Source organism: Calliphora vicina, chromosome 2, assembly GCF_958450345.1.
Source record: "Calliphora vicina chromosome 2, idCalVici1.1, whole genome shotgun sequence".
NCBI classification, from domain to species: Eukaryota; Metazoa; Arthropoda; class Insecta; order Diptera; family Calliphoridae; genus Calliphora; species Calliphora vicina.
This window is the reverse complement of record NC_088781.1, coordinates 52432016-52455255: the sequence shown is the minus strand read 5'-3', so window position 1 is coordinate 52455255 and position 23240 is coordinate 52432016. Positions and strand designations below refer to the sequence as shown.

General features: G+C 30.9%; 1 protein-coding gene across 3 annotated transcripts in view; it reads right to left on the bottom strand.

Annotated features, from left to right (window-relative positions):
- LOC135950235 (uncharacterized) overlaps nt 1-3987 on the bottom strand; it is a 32900-nt gene extending 28913 nt beyond the window's left edge. Inside the window, exon 1 of one of the 3 annotated variants that reach the window (XM_065499767.1) lies at nt 3612-3987. The gene's annotated coding sequence lies outside the window, so the exon portion shown is untranslated. The remainder of the gene's footprint in view (nt 1-3611) is intronic. The other 2 variants (XM_065499768.1, XM_065499769.1) reach the window with 2 other exon arrangements.
- Between the last annotated feature and the right edge of the window lie 19253 nt (nt 3988-23240).

Genomic DNA, 23240 nt, shown 5'->3' with positions numbered 1-23240 from the left:
AAGAAGATTGAATTGATGAGAAATACTCCAGTCGTCAAAAACAAGTCGCTCAAATGTCAATATCGAAGTCCTGACTGTTGGTGAAATTATTAGGCTTTACGCACTGCGACAAATAGAATCATTTGTGTAGCCTTACATTTTTCACCATAAAAGATTTAGGCTACGTATAAAGTCAATTATTCTATTTGATGATAGATCAAATACATCCCCCGGGGATATAAAGGCCCTTCCGAGCCATTTAGTTATGCACAATGCAGTTCACAAAATCTGCATTACCTTAAATAAATTGGTGAAACCTTAAACCACAGTGTCTGATGAATAATCCATTAAGAATTCTCAAGTCACGCTTTCCCAGCGATAGCAACAGTTGAGATCTACGTTTGGACAGAGTAATGAACCATTTAGACTGTCTAAGTCCTGGTAAATTCCGATTCATCCATGAACGAATACATTCCATAGTGTACCCACGTGGGATGCCAGGACTTGTGGACGATCGTCGGGCTATTGTCCAGACAATCTGCACGTTTAATACCAGGATGGCCTTCATGGACAGGTACCCAGCACAAGGTGAGTTCATTGTGCGTACCGAGTTCATTCAAAGATGTCAAGCATTCCATAACAACACCCGACCTCACTTCATACGATGAAAGTACATGAACATCAATTCAGGGTTGGGAACAGAAATTTCAAGAAGCTCTCAACAACATATACTCACCGATTATCTGCGTCTTCTTGCCTGCAAAGTTCAATTGACACAATAACTGAGACAATACATGGTTATTAAACAACGAAGAGAGTTCGAGCGGATGCTGATTTTCGAGTATAATTATGGCTTGGATTTAGTGCTGTAAAACACATCGGTCGTCCATAAATAAGCAGCTCAAATGTGAATATCGAAGCAGTGCGTAAGAGTTAAAGTTCAGGAAGAAGCTCTCTGCTTACAAAGTTCAATTGACACAAGAACTGAAGCCTAATGAACAATTACAGTTTATTGAATATCATCAAGTTGATTCTGATTTTTCGAGCAAAATCTTTCTATACGATTAAGCACATTTTCATTAAGCACTTTATTACTTTGACTATCGTCATAACTGTCCTCATTTGGGATTCAGAGATAACACATATGATTGTGGGAATACAAATCCATCCAGAACATGCCACAGTTTGGTGCAAATTTTTGGCTGAACCAAACATATTCATGTGGTTTCCACAAGACGATGAAAAATTTCATTACTTATGGGGTTATTGCAAATCAAAAATCTATGTCAACAACTGCATTGAAGAAGGAAATTCAAAGCTTCATCAATGAAATTCAGCCGCATTTATACAAAATGGTCATAGAAAATGTTGATGAAAGAGTGCTCATGTTATCTTGCAACAATTTTGGGACACCATCATCATATATCTTATATTAACCTCGTTTTATATGTGTGAATAAATTGGACATTTTTAAAGGAAAATATTTTGTATAAAAATTGGGGAAATTAGGCGAAATTAGGCGATCACGAAAAATTCCTTGGTATTTGGTAGAACCTCGATTAGAGTTACTTTTTTTTTAATTCTAAATGAACTCTCTATTATTCGTGAGTACAAAACCTTCTCTGATTTGATAAAAGAATTCCAATGACCAGGTATTGGAACTCATTAAGAACAAACCAACTTGTAGCTGACTCTGAGTAGCATCCAATAACATTCGTTTGAATTTTACTTGATTGGTTTGGGAAGATCTTGGAGTTCTAAATAACGCTTAAGATGACATACGTTCGTTAAGTTTATTAGTCAATAAATAATTGAAAATTCTTTTTCCCAAATTGCTATCTTTCTTTCGTGTGTACAAAACCTGCTCTGATTTTATAAAAGTTCCCACCAATTGCATGATATTGGAACTGATTAAGAACAAACCAACTTGTAGCTGACTGACACTGAGTAGCATCCGAAAACATTCGTTTAAATTTCACTTGATTGGTTTGGGAAGTTCTTGGAGTTTAAAGTAAAGCTTAAGTTGAACTAGGTTCGCAGTTAAGTTTATGAATCAATAACAAATTTAAATTCATTTTTCCATTTATAATTTGTGAGTAAAAAACCTTCTCTGATTTTAAAAAAAAGTTCCCACCAATGACAAGATATTGGAACTCCTTAAGAACAAACCAACTTGTACCTGCCACTGAGTAGCATCCAAAAACATTGGTTTGAATTTCACTTGATTGGTTTACGTGGTAGTTCACTACGTGCGAACAATCAAGTAGAGTCGAAGGGACCCCGTTTTGATGAATTTTTTCACTTGATTGGTTTGAGAAGTTCTTGGAGTTCAAAATAACGCTTAAGTTGAACTAGGTTCGCAGTTATGTTTATGGATCAATAACTAATCGACATAATAACAGACTAATTGAAATTACTTTTTCCCATCTTGTTCTCTATGATTCGTGAGTACAAAACCTTCACTGAAAAGTTCCCACCAATGATAAGCTATTGGAACTCCTTAAGAACAAACCAACGTGTACCTAACACTGGGTAGCATACAAAAACATTCATTTGAATTTTACTTGATTGCGTTGGGAACTTCTTGGAGTTCAAAGTTGAACTAGGTTCGCAGTTATGTTAATGAATCAATAACTAATTGATTCATAAACATTTCCATTGACTCATTAAACATGTAGCAGACTAACTACTTCCATAACTTTCACCCAATCACACATCCCCAAAGCCTGCTATAAATAAATTTATGTACATATAAATAAAAATCTAAAATCAGATAAAATCTGTGAAAAATCATCTTTTCAAAACATTGTTGTATAAACAACAGATTAATTGACAGAGTTGATTGTCACACATTTGTATTTGATGGTTGGATTTTAGTTTGTTTGTTGGTTTGTTCGTGAGTGAGTGAGTGAGGGAGGTAAATGTTTTGTTTCAATTGTATTGACCCCTGCACTTAAATCTGATCGCATACAAGGCTGTTTAGGGGTCTTTACTTTGCGGATAAAATCTACAAATTGACGGACTGACTGCTAATGTTCGTAATTCACATTCACGAGTCCACACACACACACAGAGACACTTGTCATCATCATCACCATGATTATCATAGTTTAGACAAATTAATTTCAATTAAATCCAACCAGATGTGGACAAAATAAGAAAATAATAAAAATACAACTAACTGACTACAAAAAGAAACAAACTACGCAAATAATCATCAGCCTCATAATAAAAATAATAATAATAAAAAAAAGAAATAGAATAAATAAAACGGGATACTAAGTAATGTTTAAGTTATAGTTTATGTGGCATAAATTGAAATATACTGAAAATAGAATATTCCAGCACCAAAAAACAAACAGCTGAATGAGAGAAAACTTAAAGTCATCTTGCTCTTTTCCCAAGTATTTTTCAAATCCAACCATCAGTTGGACTGAATAGGGCAGAAGATCTGTTATGTTCTGTTCTGATTTGATGTGAGTTAAATTGAGTTTGTACAACAATCATCAATTACAAGCAATTTATAATGGGCTTTCTTTAATTTATCTTGATTTTAAATTGCATCTGAATAAGAGTTTTATTTTTTTTTCTTTTCTTGTATAAATTTTCTTTCCTCTTTTTTTATTATTTACTTTTTCCAAACGTTTTTCATTTGTTCGTTTGTTTATTTGTACACTCTTCAATACACTTGATTCTTTTCAATTTAGTTTATTTACCGATTTTTTTAAACTGTTTTTTTTTTATATTTTATATAAAATTTTTAGTTTATTTTTTAGTACTTTGTTATTTTTTTTTTCTTGTTTACTTAGTGGATTTTTGCCGTTTTTCACAACCGCTCTCGTTGAATTCCCGTTTCGTACTGAGGAATTGTTGCAAACTCCTGTCCAGTAATTGTTGTACGTCTGCGATGCCGATGATGATGATGATGTTGTCTTTGGTATGTCTATGTTTTATTTGTTAGTGCTTGTTTGAGTTTGTAACATTTGCCTCATCGTTTTTGTGGTGGTAGTAATCGTCGTCGTAGTCGTTTTCATCGCGCTATATATACGACGTAGTGGTTTTACAGGTGTGTTCAAACATTTAGTAGTAACCTGCTTATGGGGAGACTCATTTTTGTTTTCAATATTACAATTTTAGCACTAAATATGAGCATCTTTCAAAGCTAACTCTTGCTTCTACTGACTACTTCTTTCCTATCATCCTGGATGCAGTGAAATCAAGTCTCATTTTCATAATTTTTCTTGAAACATATCATCAAAACAGAAACCAAATCGGTGAAAATTTAATCATGGTTAATAATCCAAGAATTATTCTTAAAACAGAAACATTTTTGCTGGCATTTTAATACAATTTCGAAGTATTCCAAATGAAAACATTAAACTGTATTTCAAAGTCCGATAACTATCCATGAATTGAGGTGTATCTGTCATTTATCTCTATACTTGTATCAAATGATTGTGCAATGTTGTATGTTGCGACATTTCTGGTTTTTGCAAAGCAACCAGAGAAAAGTTTCTCCAATGTGCTTCATAAACATGTTAATGGATTAACTTAAAATTACATACAGCCGACAAATGTCGGCTGTGGTCGTTGTAAAATTGTAAGTGCTAAAAGCTCAGAATTGATGGTGATTCATACTTTTCCATTAATAATAAAAAAAATTCTCAAATTCATGCTGATACTGTCCGTGGACGCATTTTTTGGTGGAAAAAGAGGCCTAAACCTTACAAAAATGGCTCTAAGTTGCAAGATAGTGTGTACTCCATGTACTTCAATCTCTATATCAAGAATGGTCTCGAATTAGTGTTTTTAAGGCAGAGATGTCATCTCACAACTGCCGCAAATAAATATTCTGATCGAAGTTACATCCCTGAAATCCTCATTTCACACATCGGTAACAGCCCTTGACTGTCATTGGTCGTGGCCAAGCAGTTTAAGATTTTTGTAATGACAACTAGTTATTTCATGCATTCTTTTGTAAGGAGTGGTGGTTACATAGCACATTATTTTATTTACTAGAATAAGTACTTATTTTTACACAGGCTGGTAATGAACTTTTGCATTTAGCACAGCTATCTAGTGTGTTTGACTGGAAAACGGGAGGTTAGTGGTTCGCCACCTGTCAAAGCCATTAATTTTTTTGTTCATATCATATTCATTTATATGTTGATGTTAAAACTATTGTTAACTTCCAATAAAATAACTCGTACATGGAGCAGTGAGTTAGCAGCTTGACTATCAAACACAAGCAAATAATGTGACGTTCGATTCCCACACAAGGCAATATTTTTTGTGTTTTTTTTTAGCTACATATTCTTGTTGTGAATTTACTACTTATTTCTCAACTGATTGTAAGTACATTTGTAAGCTTGACCCCTGAATTTTTTAAAAATCTCGAACAACGGTAAGTAGTGTTTCAGTCAAATAATAAGTAGTTATCGCTTTGCTCCAATTATACTTGCTGGCTTACTAGATAAGTAAAGTTTTTGCTGGGATTATTTGGATTTCGCGACATCACAACTGTCTAGACTGGATTTCATAGTATTTGGAATGGGTATACTCTTAGTCTCTTACAAATATAGACTTAGAAATAGGCCACTAGGAAGGATGGCCAGAAAAGCCGGGTAACTCTGAACATGTGCTGCTCAGATAACTAGATAATGTTTCATTGCGTGACATATACGGTGAACTGTCTGATCTATTAGACATTGAATTGGAGAATAACATGAACTTTATAATGAGCCCTGGTTGATCATTCAGAATCTGCTTATATAGAATCCCATGGTATCGCAGGGCACTGCGATGGATATTAATTAGTATCCATTAGATCCCTTGATAGCTCTTTTAAAAAGTTAAATATCTAATGCCTAAATGCCGACTATAGAAATCTTCATCGTATCCAAACTCTCATCTAAAATTTTATGAATTTTATTGATATTTGTAAGATGGTAACATTCTGGAGCATTTGAAAAGTTCTTTATTTTAAAACCACTCTCTTTACTTTTATTTGAACAACCTGGACGTTAGAATACAGAATATAACTTTTTTGTTGAACATGAAGGTGAAATTCACTTCATTCTAAATACTTTTAAGCAGATATTGCAACATGTAACCGACCGTTGTCAATATGGAACATTATGGTTTCATGTCTGGCCGCATATTCCGGACGTTTTTCGGCCAATGCTCGCTTCAAATGAATCAGTTGCTTTCGGTACAGGTTCCTTGTGATGGTGTGTCAGATTTCAGCAGCTCATGATAGATAGGAACCTTTTGGTCCCGCCAAATACGTCATGTATATTTGGCTGGTTTGCCGGCCTTCACATACGATGACTTATGCTTCGATTTATCGTAATTGATCCATTTTTCTTTGCAATAATTCGGTACAAAAATGATTTTCTTTTATAGCCTTCAAGCATCATTTCAGACATGCAATTCGTATGGTACCCAATTTCCCTGCTTTTTGGTGAATCCTGCTGCTTTCAATGATTTTGCAAGCTCTTGTTGAGTTTGACAACAATCTCCATGGAGTAATGTCTCCAATTCTTTGTCTTCAAATTTTTTTGGCTGGCCTGAACGATATTTGTCTTCCCTGTCAAATTCACCACTTCTGAACCAAACAAACCATCACTCGCACATATGGTGAACATATTCACCATAAGCTTTGGTGAGCAATCTGTGAGTTTCACAGATGAAGCATATAAAGCATTGTTGGTACAAAATTCGACATTTTTGAAGCAAAAAAAAGCTTTGTTGTTTACACTATGATGTTCAATAACTAAGTGAGAATAACTGAGAGATATGTATCCTTCAAAAAACGCGTTCGAAAGATACGTCATCTATTGTAAATCCCGCATTTATAAGTCACCCAATAGTATTTGATGGCTGTAGGCAAAATGATCCAAATTCGTAATGAAAAATAACCAATTGTTTGGTGAAGGACGAATTTAGGTTGTTTTGGACTTACCCCAGTGGAGGGAACAGAGTGAAACCGGATTTGGAGTAATATACCCATGATCATGTAACGAAATATTACGTTTTTAGAGGATATCTCTACAATCCCAATCCCAAGAGCTTATCTTAGATAATAGTAATTTTGCCCGATCGAATTCCGAATGTTTAATGATCGAAGCTTATTTTGGAAATTCGGAAGTAAAGGAAACCCTTGTGTCCGTCTATTTGAGTAATTTGTTTGATTATTCTTTGTTTTTTGTGTTTTTGAGCTTTGTCATTAAGTTATATATAATATACAAGGAATAAGTTTCTATTTGATGGAATAACTCGCCGATTAAAGATCTGATAAGGCTCTAACCACAAAATATTATAGATTTTTTTTCTAACATTGTGGATTTTTTTAGATGTTTCTCCACATAATTTATGATAACTCAAACAGGGTTAGTCCGATATTATTGAAGTAAACTTAATTTTTGTTAAAATCACATGTAAAATTTACACTCAAAGTACACGCTTGTAAGCACATAGAATTTTCTGAAAATGATTGAATTCTAGGGTATTCAATTAATCGGGTTCTGATTTAATCGGTTAATCGAGCAAATAATTAATCGATGTTTAGATTTATTCGGTTAATAATCGGTTAATTTTAAATTATTCGATTAACCGAATAATTTCAATTTTAATTTTAAATTGAAAGAAAAAACAAGAATTTTGTGTACTTATATAAGCATTTTGTTAATAAAAAAGAACAAAAACATAAAAAACAAACAAAACATAACATTTCAACAAAACAAAAAATAAACATCTTCTGAAATAATCTTTTAAAAAAAGATTATAATTTAAATGATTTCTTTTTAAACGATTTTATTTTTAGTTTTAATAAAACTTGAATTGATAAAACACTCTCACTGATTGTAGATGATGGAGAAATCGATATTAAGCAGAATATCCAATTTCTCAGTTAATTTTTTAGTTTTTTGTAAGCATAGATTTTGAATACTTTAATAGTTTCTTTAAGCTGTGATAAAAGACTCGTTTCAGTAATATCTTCAGTTTCGCCTATTACTATATCGTTCTCCGACTCATTAGGACAAAGTTTATCATAGAACATTCTAAAAAAGGGCTTCAAAAAACTATTGGTAGTAGGGAAGGTTCACGAGCTAAGAAATAAATTGTGTTATATTTCTATATAAAGTTAAAAAAAAAACAAATTTCGGTTAATCGACGCAAACTAATCGGTTTATTTGTTATTTGAAAATTGTCAATTTTGAATTATTCTAAAAGTTAACCGACCGTAATTAATCGGTTAACCGATTAATGGTGAATAAATTCGAAGCAATAAATCTGAACAAATTTCTGCCGTTTTCGATTTTTTTAAAACAAATAAATTCCATTTTGTTATTACAACTCAGAAACTATTGAGCCGATTAAAACGCAATATATATGTGAAAATTTGTACATAGCATGGGAATCGAATGAAGACCATTAACTACTCAATTTTATGTATATCAAACAAAAAAGTTAAATTTTGTGAAAATGAGCGAATTCAGTTAATTGTGAATAAATTCGAAAAGAATCAATTGATTTTTATCTTCGATATATCATTTTATTGCTATTATATCGAGCCCTTAGCGCCAAATTATCGTAAGCGACAAAACACAAATTTTACAGGAGAAGGTTTTTTCGATTATTTTGAAATTTATACATAGAATTAAAAATGTTATGATGCGATATAATATAATTTCGTTCAAGCTATTTGTCTATTTTTCAAAAATATTTATAACTTTTGACAATTAAAAATTCATGGAATACTTTATTGATACAAATTTTTCGAATTGAAATAAAATATTTATTTATGAATAGTTTTTAATGAAATTTCACATTTATGTAAAATTTTCTATTTAAAATAGAAAACTAAAAACGAATTTTGAAATTTATTATCATCAATCCCGCAATTCCCAAAAAAGTGTTGAAAAATCCCAAAAATGGAAATTTAAAATTTTTTTGGCTATAATATCCATACCAGGGTCGGAGTTATCGGAATCCTTTACAAAATATTTAAAAGCATATTGGGCCATCTAAAATCGGTTATTATATTTTGATATCGAATATGCGATTTGAGAATTTTTGCACTAAATTTTAATTTTACATAAAAAATAGGTGTTTTTTGAATGGACCTGGTCCCCTCGGAAACAAAAATTTTTAATTTTTTTTTCATTTAAAATATTTTATGAAAACTTAGCTTTCAGAAAGTATAATTTCCCTATACATCCTCTTAGAAATTTTTTGCGATAACTTAAAAAGAAAAAAAGTTCTTTTTTCCCAAAAAATTAGCGAAAAATCGGCTTTTTAAATTCAAATGCATATAACTTTGGATTCATTATTTTTAAATAGTTCTTTTCTTATTTGACACATACGTATGTTGTTAGTCCAATGAAGGAAAACTGGAAAAATCGGAAAATATTTGGATAAGCTGTTATAAAAAAAACTGGAGTAGGTTGGGTAAAAATGTTGAAAATTTAATTTTCAAATGCGAATATCTCCTGAGCTATAAGAGACAATTGATAGCTACGACTAGGTCTTTTGTAGCACTCAATGAAAAGATTTTATGTGTGTAATTTTTTGGAAATCGGAACACAAACGAAGAAATTGGATCATTTTAAAAATGTAATACACCCGAGTTGTCCTACTTTGAGGGCTCTTGGTCGCGGCACTGGTGGTCCACGTGAGGTCCACGTTCAGAACTTGAACTCGAGAACACTTCTTCTTTGCGCATGTGAAATTTCATGCAAACCAATCTAACCATTTAGAAGTTACAGATTTATTTCCCTCTTTTTTGTCTATACCACTATGTGTCGCTTACGATAAAATTCGTTTACTGTAAAATGTAAACATTGACTTACGATAAAATCGTAACCTCTATAATTTTGAAGTTATTAACAATTTTGATATTCTGAGAACGCTAAAACATCAGTCGGTCCATAAAATTTGAATTTTTGCAATAAAAAAAAATTTAGAAAATGTCGCTTACGATAATTTGGCGCTAAGGGCTCGATATGTGGCTTTGCGACAAAGTAATAAACCTTAAAACAAGTTCTGTCGTTTTCGATTTTTCAAGAGTTTTTTAAACAAAAAAAATTATATTTTCACTTAAAAAATTTGTTAATATAACTCCGAAACTACTGATCTAATATTTGTGTAAGAATTTTTGAGTTATCATAAATTATCTGTAGAAATGTCTAAAAAAAATTCTCAATTTTACAAAAAAAAATTGAAAAAAAAAACTTTTTTTTTTTTTTAAGTTTTATATTTATTTCAGCAAATTATTTCATACAATGTTGAGCCTCAGCGTCTCTAGGACATTATTGAGGCAAGTTGGCAAATAGATCTAACTTAAAATAATTTAACAATTATTTGTTAAAAACAATAATTTTTTTATGTATGTAATTAGAATAATTAGTAAAGAATAAAATAAAAACAAGTAATAGTGCTATATTCGGCTGTGCCGAATCTTAAATACCCTTCACCAAATTATACTTCAAAATTTTAAATATTTTTAGGTAAACAAAATTTAATTTTTTTACAGTTGTTTTTTGAATTTTTTGGAAAAAAAAATTTTTTTTTGTTTGTTATTTAAATTTTTTTTTTTTAAATTTAAAATTTTTTTTTTTTTAAAAATTTAAAAATTTTAAATTTAAAAAATTTTTTTTTTTAAATTTTAAAATTTTTTTTTTTAAATTTTTAAAAATTTTTTTTTCTCACGAAGGTGAAGGGTATAAAAAAGTTATATTACAAATGTTTCAATATTTTGCAAAAAAAAATCCTTTAATCTATTTTTAAACAAAGAAATAGTTAAACATTCTTTAAGTCGTTGTGGTAAACTATTAAATTCCAGACAACCGATATAATCTACTCTCTGTTTGGTGGTTTCCAAACGACATTTAGCAATTCTTAAATTTGAGTTATTTCTTGTATTGAAAACATTCTGATTTCTTAAAAAATCAATACTATGGTGACCAATTTTATGGAGCACTTTAAAAACGTACATTAATAATTGCAATTTATACATTCCATATATAGGTAAAACATTTTGAGCGATATCTTTATACAGTGATAAGGTTGGATACATACGAGGAAGATTGAACACAGTTTTTAAAGCTTTATTCTGTAGAATTTGCAAAGACTTTAATTCAGTGTTCTTTTTAAATCCGTAAATCATTATCAAGTAATTGAGATGGCTTTGAATTAATGTTTGAAATATTATATATTTAGTTTTTTCATCGAGTGTGTATTTCATTTTAAATAAAATTCCAAGTGCAGGAGATATTTTGCTTTGTAGATGTTGAATGTGATGATGCCACGTTAAATTGTTTTGGATATATACTCCCAAATATTTAACGGTCTCTACTTCCATAACTTCCTTACCATCTATAAAAATAATGTTGTTGTTGTTTCTATTTGGCTGCGGCCTGAATCTTATTAGCTTCGTTTTATCGGCATTTAATATAATTTTATTCAACCTAGCAAACTCTGAAATTAAAGCTGCGTCCCGTTCAACAAAAGTTTTAAAAATTAAGTCCTCTTTGTAAGGGTAAAAAATGCACAAATCATCAGCGTACATAAACATCTTCCCATTAAGACATAGATTATTTATATCGTTTAGATAAATAGAAAACAATAAAGGGCCTAAAACACTTCCTTGCGGCACACCATAATCAACATTACTCATCGAACTTTTACAAGCATTTATTTGAACATACTGCTTTCTTCCTTCTAAATAACTTTTTAATAATGCTAAATCATTACCCTGTATTCCATAACATCTTAACTTTTGAATCATGATTCCGTGATCTACAAGATCAAAGGCTTTGGTAAAATCGTAAAAAATACCACCAACACAAGTAAAACCTTTGTCCAAAGAGTCACATATGTAATTCACAACATTAATCACCGCCTCATCAGTCCCACAGCCCTTTCTGAAACCATATTGATTAGAATATATAAGTGACTCATTTTCCAAATATTTCGAGAGTTGTGAATGCAAAATTTTTTCAAAAATTTTATCTATTACAGACAAAACGGCTACTGGCCTAAACTTTTCAACAACACTAGAATTAATTTCTTTCGGAATTGGAATGATTTTATGAATTTTGAGCTCATTTGGATAAACAGAATTACTTATTGAGGAATTTAATAGTTCTGCTAAAACAGGTGCAAGAACATCTTTACAAACATGCATACATTTTGCCGTTATGTTATCACTTCCAGGGCTTTTGTTCATTTCCAAATGTGTTATTAAATCATAAACTTCATCGCTGTTGGTAAGAAGAAAATTAAATTGTTTGTGGTGATTCCTTAAAGTTCTAAGCGAATTGAAACTATCTTCAGGGCTAGATTGAATTTGCCGTTTTAAATTTGTAACTGAGTTTATAAAATACTGATTAAATACTTCAGCTTTTTCAAAATCACTATTTATAATTTCACCATCAGAATTTCTTAAATTAATGGTAGACTTCGAACTTCTTCCAAGAGTAAGATTCAAAAATTTCCAACATTTTCTTGGTTCATGTTGCATTTTACTTAAATTATCATGGAAATAGTTTATCCTAGCATCTTTACAAGCTGTTTTAATAATTTTGCTGATTCTCTTAATAATCTGCTCAATATCATCCCTATATCGTCTTTTTCTCCTTATTCTAAGAAGTTTTTTCTTATACTCAATAAGTGCCATCAAATTACCGTTGATCCAAGGTGTAATTTCATATTTTAAAAATTGTTTTCTTTTTGTTTCTACAGTTGATTGAGCAACTGCGTTTGAAATACAACCAATAAGATGTGACGCGTCACTGTTGGGATCTCCTGTTAATGTGGATAAATTCATGTTATGGTTGAGATAATCCTTAACAATATCATAATTGCAATGATATTTTGTTGTTTCAGTAATATCTTGGGCTGTTGTTTTCAAATTAAGTCTGCAATATATCAGATTATGGTCTGACAAACTACATTCAACTGAATCAATTTCAATAACATTTTGTAGATTACAGAAAACATTATCAATTAACGTTGAACTACTAGGACGAGTCACTAGCGTATGGCAGTTTCTACAGTCATAACATTCAAGAAGATATGACAAATCCTGTGACAAAGGGTTTTGCAAAAAATCTATATTACTATCACCGACAAAAATACATGGACCCTGAGCATACTGAATTAGGCAATCTTCTAGAAACGATGAAAATCTGCTAAATTCACACTTCTGCGATCTATAAAATGATACTAATTTAATTGGTTTTCCATATACTTTTTGATTCTGCAATGATATTACTATTGAATTTATAAAATCATTACTGTTGCAGCTTTCAACAGAATATATAATATTTCCTCGCACATAAATAGATGTTCCACCATAACTATCACTTCTACAACTATGAATGCAAGTATACCCCGGAATATTATAAAGTTGAACTAATTTGCTTTCAAACCATGTTTCCTGAATGCAGATTATATCGGGTATCCTGGGAAATTGTGTAATTAGTGTTTTAAACTTGTTAAACTTTGAAATAGATGAAATACTTCTAATATTGAAAGATACAATGCATAGAAAATTAGTTTTTAATGTTTTTAAATATTTTTCAAAAGATATAAATGATTTAAAATACTGATTGGGATTCATTATATAAAAAAGATAAAAAAATTAAACAAAAATATAATTGGACGTGTATGTTTAAGTAGGCGTCATAAATGAAGAACGGGCTTCATCATCATTAATGTCTTCAGCAGCATTTCCATGTCGTACAGATCTTCGTTGTCTATTTGTAGTTGATTCTAGCAATAAGTTATCCACTTCTTCTTCAGTTTTAATGAATTTTGGTTTTGACAATTCACTTTTTTTGACATAAACTCTACCAGACATAGCGTAAACTCTGCTGTACCCAACTGATTTAAGACTTCTTGCATAGTTTAGTAGCGTAAGTGTTTCTTTACTTAAAAAGTCATTTACATAAACAGACTTTGTATTCTCCTTTTCTAATAATTTGGGCTTTGCTGACATAACCGTTTGCTTAGACTTTTTATTGTTAAACTTTACGACCATCGATCGTTTTTTATTTTCTTTAGTAGAATTATTTCTTTTCTTTAGAAAGTAAGCATCGTCTATGTCGTCCGGCTATAAGTCCACACCAACATTTTTCATAAGTTCTACCATAGTTTCTACCGCATCCGACTTGTCATCTACTTCAATACCATTGACGATACAATCATTTTTCACTCTATATTCATTCAGATGTTTCACAGAAGTTTTTAAATCATTAATTTCATTTTTCAAAACTCTATTCTCTTTTTGTATCTCCTCTAACTTTTTTTTGTTACCAGCTATACCTTGCGAAATGTCATCAAATTGCTTTGACATAAATTGCATTGACTCTTTTAAACTATCCAGCTGATCAAGTTTTTTTAGCTGTGTGTTGATTATACTTAATTCATTTTTTAGGTTTCCACCACTTTCGTTACAAATATAACAAATGTATTCTTCTTTATCATTATTCATTAGGCGATCAAATTGTGGTTTATCCAACATTGAACATACTGCATGTAAAAATTTTTCGCATTTATCACATTGAATGTAATTATCATCTTCATCCACTTCCAAACTGCACCGACCACATATCATTTTTGTATTTTTTGTACTACGGCGGCCTGTTCCTGCCATATTTGATATTATTCTTATGACTTACAGTTCAGTTTATAAGAAAAAAGTTATCAAATGATATAAAATGTATTAAAAATATTTATTTATGCGATTTTATAAAATATTCTTTAAGCACTCAAAAAATTTGACTTCTACGTTATAGGGTTGCCAACTCTTTTTTCTTCTCCATAGAATTTAAAATTTGGACCATATTTGTACTACTGGAACCACAATACATCAAAATTGTGTAGTGGTTTAAAAAGCATCTAAAAATATTTCGAATTTGTTGCCCTGTGTTATTATATATTGCTCTTGTGGTAGGTTTTGAATCATGGACGGTGTTACTCAATCACGACTTTTAACGTATGTATAGCGGTCATTGTAAAGGAAGGGTTGTTATGTAATGTACTAAAACCACTATATTCTTCTCTCCAGTTGCCTGCCTTGAACACCATTGAAAATTGATGGAAAGATTTGGAACGAATAGAATGAGACGCATTTTTCGGAAATCACTGGAAAACTGGTCTATTCAACAAAATATTAAACAATTGAGGGATTCAAATGGTCTACTATTAGGTCGTATTGTCATAATGTCGTGAAATATTACTTTAGTTTAAACAAATTGTTGTTGAGCTGCAAACATAGTTCAAAAAGTCTAATTAGTTTAGAACTTTTTTGTTTGAAACACAAAAATAATTTGTTTAAACTAAAATAATATTTTACGGCATTATGACAATACGACCTAATAGTAGACCGTTTGAATCCCCCTAATGAATATTTTACATAAAAGTTATGGAACTAAATTTCAAATGATACGATATGAAATATAAAGTTTCAACCCTGACATGTAAGCTGACGCCTGCCAAGAATATAAATTTCCACTGCCACACCAAATTTTGCAGAAGTTCTTCGCACGTAAGCCCCTGGTCCCGACGGCATACCTGCAGATTTGTTAAAATATAGTACCGAACCCATCGCCTAAGCTCTCACACCAATAATAAAAGGCATCACGTTATTAAAGCCGGCCAATAAAATGTTATCATCTCTGTTTTGATATATTTTGATATAATTTGGCACATATGTGCTTTTGTAGTGCAGAGAGAAGTCAATTGGTTACATCCCACGTAACCTAGCGTTAAGACAATTATCAATTAAGTGGCTCTAAGCTAGAGTGTAGTCACTTTAAACGAATATTTTGTAGTGTGTCCAAAACGGTCAGTTGACCCCCTGCTTAGGACATGCACGTGTAAAAATAACAATTCACGGAACTAGTTATGTAACTAGTTTTCATCCTAAATGATATGTAATATCAGTAGTTCGTGACAGTCTCTTAGAACAGCTGTATGGTCTATTAGGCAGAGGCCTAAAAATCAAATCTTGTAATTTGTGTAAAATAATCTGCTATGTCTTTAACCACCACTGTATACAGCTGTATTGGAACTGAGTGTTTGGGTAAGTGTGAGTACGAATACATAGTAGTTGTTGCTTTTATTACTGGCGAGTAGAGTGTTTATAGGTATGAGATCTCATTATTTGTTATTATGCCTTTTGCAAAATTGTGCAACTGTATCAAAGCTTTTTTTCGTATTTTGGTTTCCTAAAAAACCCCCCCGGCCAGTCCCGTCCCATCCTGAGCTGGTCGTCAGACAGTAATAGTGGCAAGTAAAACGCAATCCAAAAGTGTACAATCCAGTAAGTAGATGTTGGAGTGAGTGTGTGTTATGAACGCATACGTCCAGTTCAGTCCAGTCCAGTTTGTAGCACAAGTATTGTAAGAGACTTGATAAGTACATTTTTGGCTACCGTAAGTCTCGTGTTTTTAATGGTCGTTGTCTGTTGGATGAGTGAGTGGATAGATAGATGGTTGGATGGTTAGATGGATGGAAATTTGGCTGGCTTGGTTGGGATTGTACTTTTTGCATCTGTTCATAAGACTTGTCTTGTCTGTTAGTCTTGCGGCTGTTAAAATTCAATTATGTATTGTGATTTTATGATTGTAATTTCTGTTCAACGTTGCTTTCACATCATCCTCAACATCGACATCATCATGTTCATCATCACCATCGTGTTTTACATTTCATACTCATGCTCCCCCTCCTCTGTTTCGTTTAGTCTGTTTGAGTTGTGTTTTATTCATTTCTTTATTATCTTCTAGATGTTGTTTCTTTTTTTTTTTTGTTGTTTTGTTCCAAACGAGACGTTATCGTTTCTTATGTTCTTTGTAGTTTAATGATTTTGTGGGTTTTTCATTTAATTAGAATTCCAAACACGGCCAAACAGATTCGAGCAGTTATTCAGTTATTTTTAGTAGTTTTGTTTTGTAAATATGTATTTATTTTTTTATTTTTTAATTTTATGCATTGAAAATTCTTTAATAGTGAATAATTGTTGCGGCTAATTGTTGGGAATGTTATTGATGTTGAGATGTATGTAGTTAGTAGTTGTTATAATGCATAAATTGATTTGGAATAGATGTGTCAGTTGTCGTCGTCGTCATCCATAACTTTGGCATTTTGTGCTGTTTTTGCAATGATTGACAAAATCAACAATGATCTCACAGATTTGTATTCCAGATAAATTACGCATTTTTCTTATTGTGTTAAATAGATTGACATTTTATTGTTGTTTGTTTAACTTCCGGGTTTTATTTTTAACAAAGTTTCTTCATCACCATCATCGCAATGCAAAAAAATAAAAATAATACAAACAATAATACTCGTCTAAAGTAAGAGAAAAATTTGTTATACTTTTTTTCCAAGAATCGATTGTATTTCAAGGTTTTTCTACGTATTTTGCATGCACAGAGGAGTTTTATTTAAATCGTATTTTTTCTATTGACGTTTTTTTTTTTTGATTTGGATTTAATTATGCAAGTTGAAGGCAGACAAAGTGACTCCAGTTTTTTTTTATTCAAACAAATAAATAAAATGTGGGAGGTAAACAATGTTATTAAATATTTTTTATGTTTAATTGAGGCGTTACAAAGTCAGTCCCAAATGAAATAACAACTAATGAACCGAAATTAATTACATTAAGTTAATAATACATTGACATTTTTGAAAGTACCAGGCCTCCATTATTAATTACGTGAAAGGACTACGATATACATATATATTACGTGGTTGGGACAAAAAGTCCGTGCCTTTTTGATGAAACGTAGGATTTTAGATATAAAATTGAGCACCATGCATGGACATTGTCCAACATTTATCCAATTTTTTTATCTCTTCAAAAAAATAAGATTTGTGGAGGTCTCAAAATAAGAATATTTTGTGAGATAACTTCATCGTTGGAGTTAAATCTCAAGAAATAGTCACTCGAGATTAAATCCAGGAAATGGGAGGAAGAGGGATCATTTCGTAGACATCTTGCGGAAAGCTTTCTCATACCCAAGTGATCCCAAAAATCGAAACCACTGAGCTATGTGAAATACCTATGGCTTCCACAATCTCTCGCACTTTCAATCTACGATCGGCCAACACCAACAATCATGATTTTTTCAGTTGTTTTGGGTGTAGAGACCTTCACTGGGCGTCCAGAACGCTCTGCATCTTCTGTGCTTGTACGGCTACAAACATATTCAGTAAACCACATTTTTACCATTGAAATTGATGGTGTAGAGTTTCCATAGTATTTATCAAGCTTAGCCTTTATTTGAGTTATGGTTTTTTTTTCGCAAAGAATAACGCTTAGTGAACAGACGAAATTCACTTTTTTTTCCAATTTCTCGTCAAGTCACGAAGTAGTCTTCTATCAATGGCTGTCAAACACAAACTAAATGACACAGTTTGTTCAAATTTTGAAAGGAGTCAACTGGCAGATGTCTGTTGACAGAAGCAGTATTGTCCTTTCAGTTAAGAGCCTTGAAATTCAAAAAGTCCTGTTAACCAGGAAAATACTGAAATTTAAATAGCAGACTATGTGAATAGGATTGTATAGCACAGACAAAAAAAGGGTCAAAAATCTATGACTAGAGTTGCCGATTATCTTGGATGAGTTTTTTGCAGAATAGCAAAGGTCTTAACCTTTATGTCAACAGCAGAACTGCTTTACGCACGTCAACAGTAACATGCCTGGGTATGTTCATACGTTTTGTATGGTGAATGGCATGACGTTAGCATAAAAGACAAAAGGCTCAAAAATTTTATGATAAAGCACCGAAAAAATTTTCTGAAACGAATGTATGGAATTTCGTTTTCGGTGCCGATTACGGTGTACGCGGAAACGTAGCTTAACCAGTTTTACCCTTACATTTAGTCATTGTTTTTTGAAAAAAGTGGTTGTGTAGGTATGACAAAAAATGTTTTTTATTGAGTATTTGCAAAGATACAAATTTTTCAAATTAAAATAATTTTTTTATTTATTAATAGTTTTTAATTAAATTTTACAGTTATATATCCACACCAGGAGCTGGGTTATCGGAAACCATTACAAAATAATTAAGAACATATTTGGTCATCTAAAATAGGTTACTTTATTTTGATATCGACTATGAGATTTGAGAATTTTTGCCCTAAATTTTAATTTTACATAAAAAAGGCCTTATTTGAATGGACCTGGTCCCCTCCGTATCAAGAATTTTTAAATTTATTTTCATTTAAAATATTTAGTGTAAAGTTAGCTTTTCAAAAAGTATAAATTCCTTTGAAATTTTTTAGATAACTTAAAAATAAAAAATGTATATTTTTCGCAAAAACTAGCGAAAAATCGCCTTCTTTAAATTCAAATACATATAACTTTGGAGTCAGTCACGATTTTTAAATAACTCTTGTTTTGGTTTGACATATACATACATTTGCTGTTAGTCCAATAAGAGAAAAATGGAGAAAATCGGGATATATTTGGAACCGCTGAAAAAATATTGTTACGTTTTAACCTATTCAAAACGTTGATTTATTTCCTTTAAATAAACCGGATACTTTTGATTGCAAATAAAAGCCGTTTAGTAGTTTAAAAATTGTAACAACTCTTTATTTATTTATTTAAAATGTACAACAACCACAGAATTAAATAGTAAATCAATGTTTTTTATACACGTTTATAAATTCGCAGAAATACAGACACACTTTATTATGTACACGAATTCACTTGAAAAATACAGCACACTTTAATGCACACAGTTGATGTTTATTTGAATAGCGTCTCTGATAAACTCACTCACTACTGCAACCTCTGCCACTATTTATAACACTGCCATCTGTATTCTAGATTGCTCTTTAACTGTCTACAGCTTTTTAATACATACGCCATCTGAGGTGTACTTTCAACAATGTTCTTTAACTGAATATTCGAATTCGAATATACGGTCGCAGCAAACAGCGTTGCCAACTTACGATCAATGGTCAACTGAAAGCTTTTATTCAATGTTAATAATGCCCACAGATATGTTAAAATTTGCTATTACAGCACTGCTATTTGAAAGCATTATACTACTTTTAAATCAGCCGTTAAAATCGTTATATTTGAATTCAAGTACAATTTCGTAACAATACTATGCTTTTCAATTTTATCATTATATTTCCATGCGTTTTACTATGGATACCCAGGTATATATGCTGTTGACGTAAGTGTGCAACTTTGTAAATGGGCTTTATCTTCCAAACGGGTGATCCTATCCTAACCAAACTTGGGACAATTGCGGAAATCAGTTTGGGCTAGGACATCAAGAAATTTCAAGTCGTTTCAAGATTATCCAATTCAGAGCTACATCATTTTAAAAATGCAAAACATACCCAGGTATGTTGCCGTTGACATGGACATGAACAACTATTGAATATCTTAATATTAAATATAGTATTTATATGGAGATTCGTGGTAAAATATATAGTCATTTCCTTTATCACCAGAATTCTCGAAAGGGTGAACCCTTCACATTCCCGATCCGGAAAACAACATGGATTTTATATTGAAAACCAAGAATATGATAAATCCTTTCGCATTCACATCCACAATACGGACTTTCAGGCCGAAAATTCACACCTTTAAAAGGGACATTGTCATAATATTTACAGTCGAAATATTTACGAAAAATTGGAAAAATACTTATGCGAGTGTTCGATATTAATTTTATCATTGCCATTAGGTGTCTAAAAATTTAGTTTTCCATCTATTTGTTGGTTTTGGAGACTTACAAGAAGCACCTTTATTACAGAGCTGTAAATGAATGATTCATATTTGATTTTTAATTCACCATGAATTAAAAAAAAATAATTTATGCATTCATTTGGACCAAAATAAGAATTGAATTGAAATTTGAATGAATTCATTATAAATAAAAACTTCTCGAATGCATTCGTTTTATCAAAACTATAAATTTAATTAAAATATGAATGAATTCATCATGAATTAAAAATTCTGGAAGCATTCAGTTTGCTCACAATATGAATTCAATTAAAATTGGAATGAATTCATAATGAATTAAAATTATTGAATGCATTCGTTTCATCTGAAAAAGAATTGAATTATAATTTCAGTGATTTCATCGATGATAAAAAGGAAAGAAATTTTAATTAATTTTTTAAAAATTAAAAACTCTTTGTCTTTTCAAAAGTTGCTCAGAAGTATTTTTAGGAAATAAAGAAGTGGCCACTTAAAATCCTTACGGATTAAAGCGAGTATACATTTTAAATTAAACAACGTATGTTAACATTTTATACATGAAATTAAAGGTAATTTATTAAGCTTTAAAAAATATAACTGTAGGTTTATGTGTCTTTATTGCGAATAAATTTTCTGGTTTTTCTTCTTATGCCTCCCATTAATAGCTGCACAACTTTTCTTCCCACTTCTACTGTTATTCCAGCATATTTATTCCACTTTGTTCTCATCAAAATCTGGTTATTTACTGTACCTGCACTCTTTTTCAATTTACGTTTAACAATTGCCCAATATATCTCGATTGGACGAAGATTTGTGCAATTTGTTTAATTAATGTGTTTTGGTATAACATCAATATTATTTTCATTATACCACTTCATAGTAGTATTTGAATAATGTCAACTTGTGATTGAGTAATGACAACTTGGCTGAAACTTTGTATCAGATGTGTGATGTCTTATAAATGACAGTAATCGCTTTTCCAACCTCTCTTTTTATATATAATTCTGAAAATTCTTTAAAAACATGTCTGAAAAGCTTTACTCTTCAAACCGCAGCTGCGGATTACCTGCCAAATTAATATTTTTGTTCAATTTTACGTATTCATATTTAAAGGCCACACAACCTCGAGCTGCCGAGACGTAAACATTTTTACCTGATATCTGCCGAAAATCAGATTTTGGCTATATGTTAACCCGACAAAGTCGGATTTTCTAGATATTTGTGCACAATTATATCTCTAGCTTCATTTTCCATTGTGTCTACACTTTTTAAAACTAAACATAATGATTTAGATTTGATATAGATTTGTTGTTAAAAACGTATGTAATTTTTTTTCTATTTTGATAACAGGGGGCGTTGTTATGATTAATATAGTGCGCACGGATTTTAAGTGGCCACTTCTTTAGCTTCGAATCGCGATGAGACAATTTAATTAAAGAATAGAAGTTTATTTGTTAATTAAAAAATTGGTTAGAATGAACGTCAATAACAAAATGAATTCATTCAATATTTAATTCAATTCTTTTTTTTATTATGAAACAAATGCATTCTATAATTTTAATTCATGACAAATTCATTCAAATTTTAATTCCATTTACATTTTGTGCAAACTGAATGCATTCAATAATTTTTAACTCATGATGAATTCTTTCATATTTAAATTCAATTCATTGTTTTGGTAAAATTATATAGGAACTATGGTCATTTATGGATTGACCCAAAAAAAAAATTAAATGTAATTTCATTTTATATAAAACTAATTTGTGGATGAACTTGTGTGGAGATCTATATATAAATGAGCACATTTATTCTATTTCAGGAGGACATTTTTATGGGGGTTTGGTGCAATAATGGACCGATTTAAGCTATTTTTAATAGGCTTCGTCCCATGGCGTGGATATTTAGCCAAACTGCTAACCAGCCAGCCACTAAGAAAATATTGAGTAACTAAAAGGGTTAGACAATTCTTGTAAAAATGAAACCTAAGTTTCCATAGTTTTGTCAATGCCATAATATTTTTTTAATATTTTTTTTTCAGAATTTAATTAATTATGTTCTCATTTGTTTGGTGTTAATATAATTAAATTAAATGTATACATTAATGAAATGCAAAAAAAAAATGCTTAAGAATATTTTTGAATAATTGAAGAAATGGAAAAGTCTCCATTGTATTGCCAATCACCTTTTTCGTTTCGTTTGCGAAATAGTTTTGATAATACTGTATCAGTTATGTGATGGAAAACGATTTCGCAAAAAAATTCATAAATTTCTCTTGTGTTTTCTTAATTCTCCTTCCGACTATTAACATCATAACTATTTTAATGACGCACTCCTCAGAACACATGTGTGTATAATATAAGAAATGCAAATAATATCGGAAAGTTTCATAAGTTTATTGTTTTGGTTTTACTACAGTAAATTTATAAATTTCTTATTTAAAATATAACAAGATTACGAAAATCTGGAAAATCCAGATTACTCAATATTTTTTTTTGGTTATGTAAACAAAAAAGAATAAAAA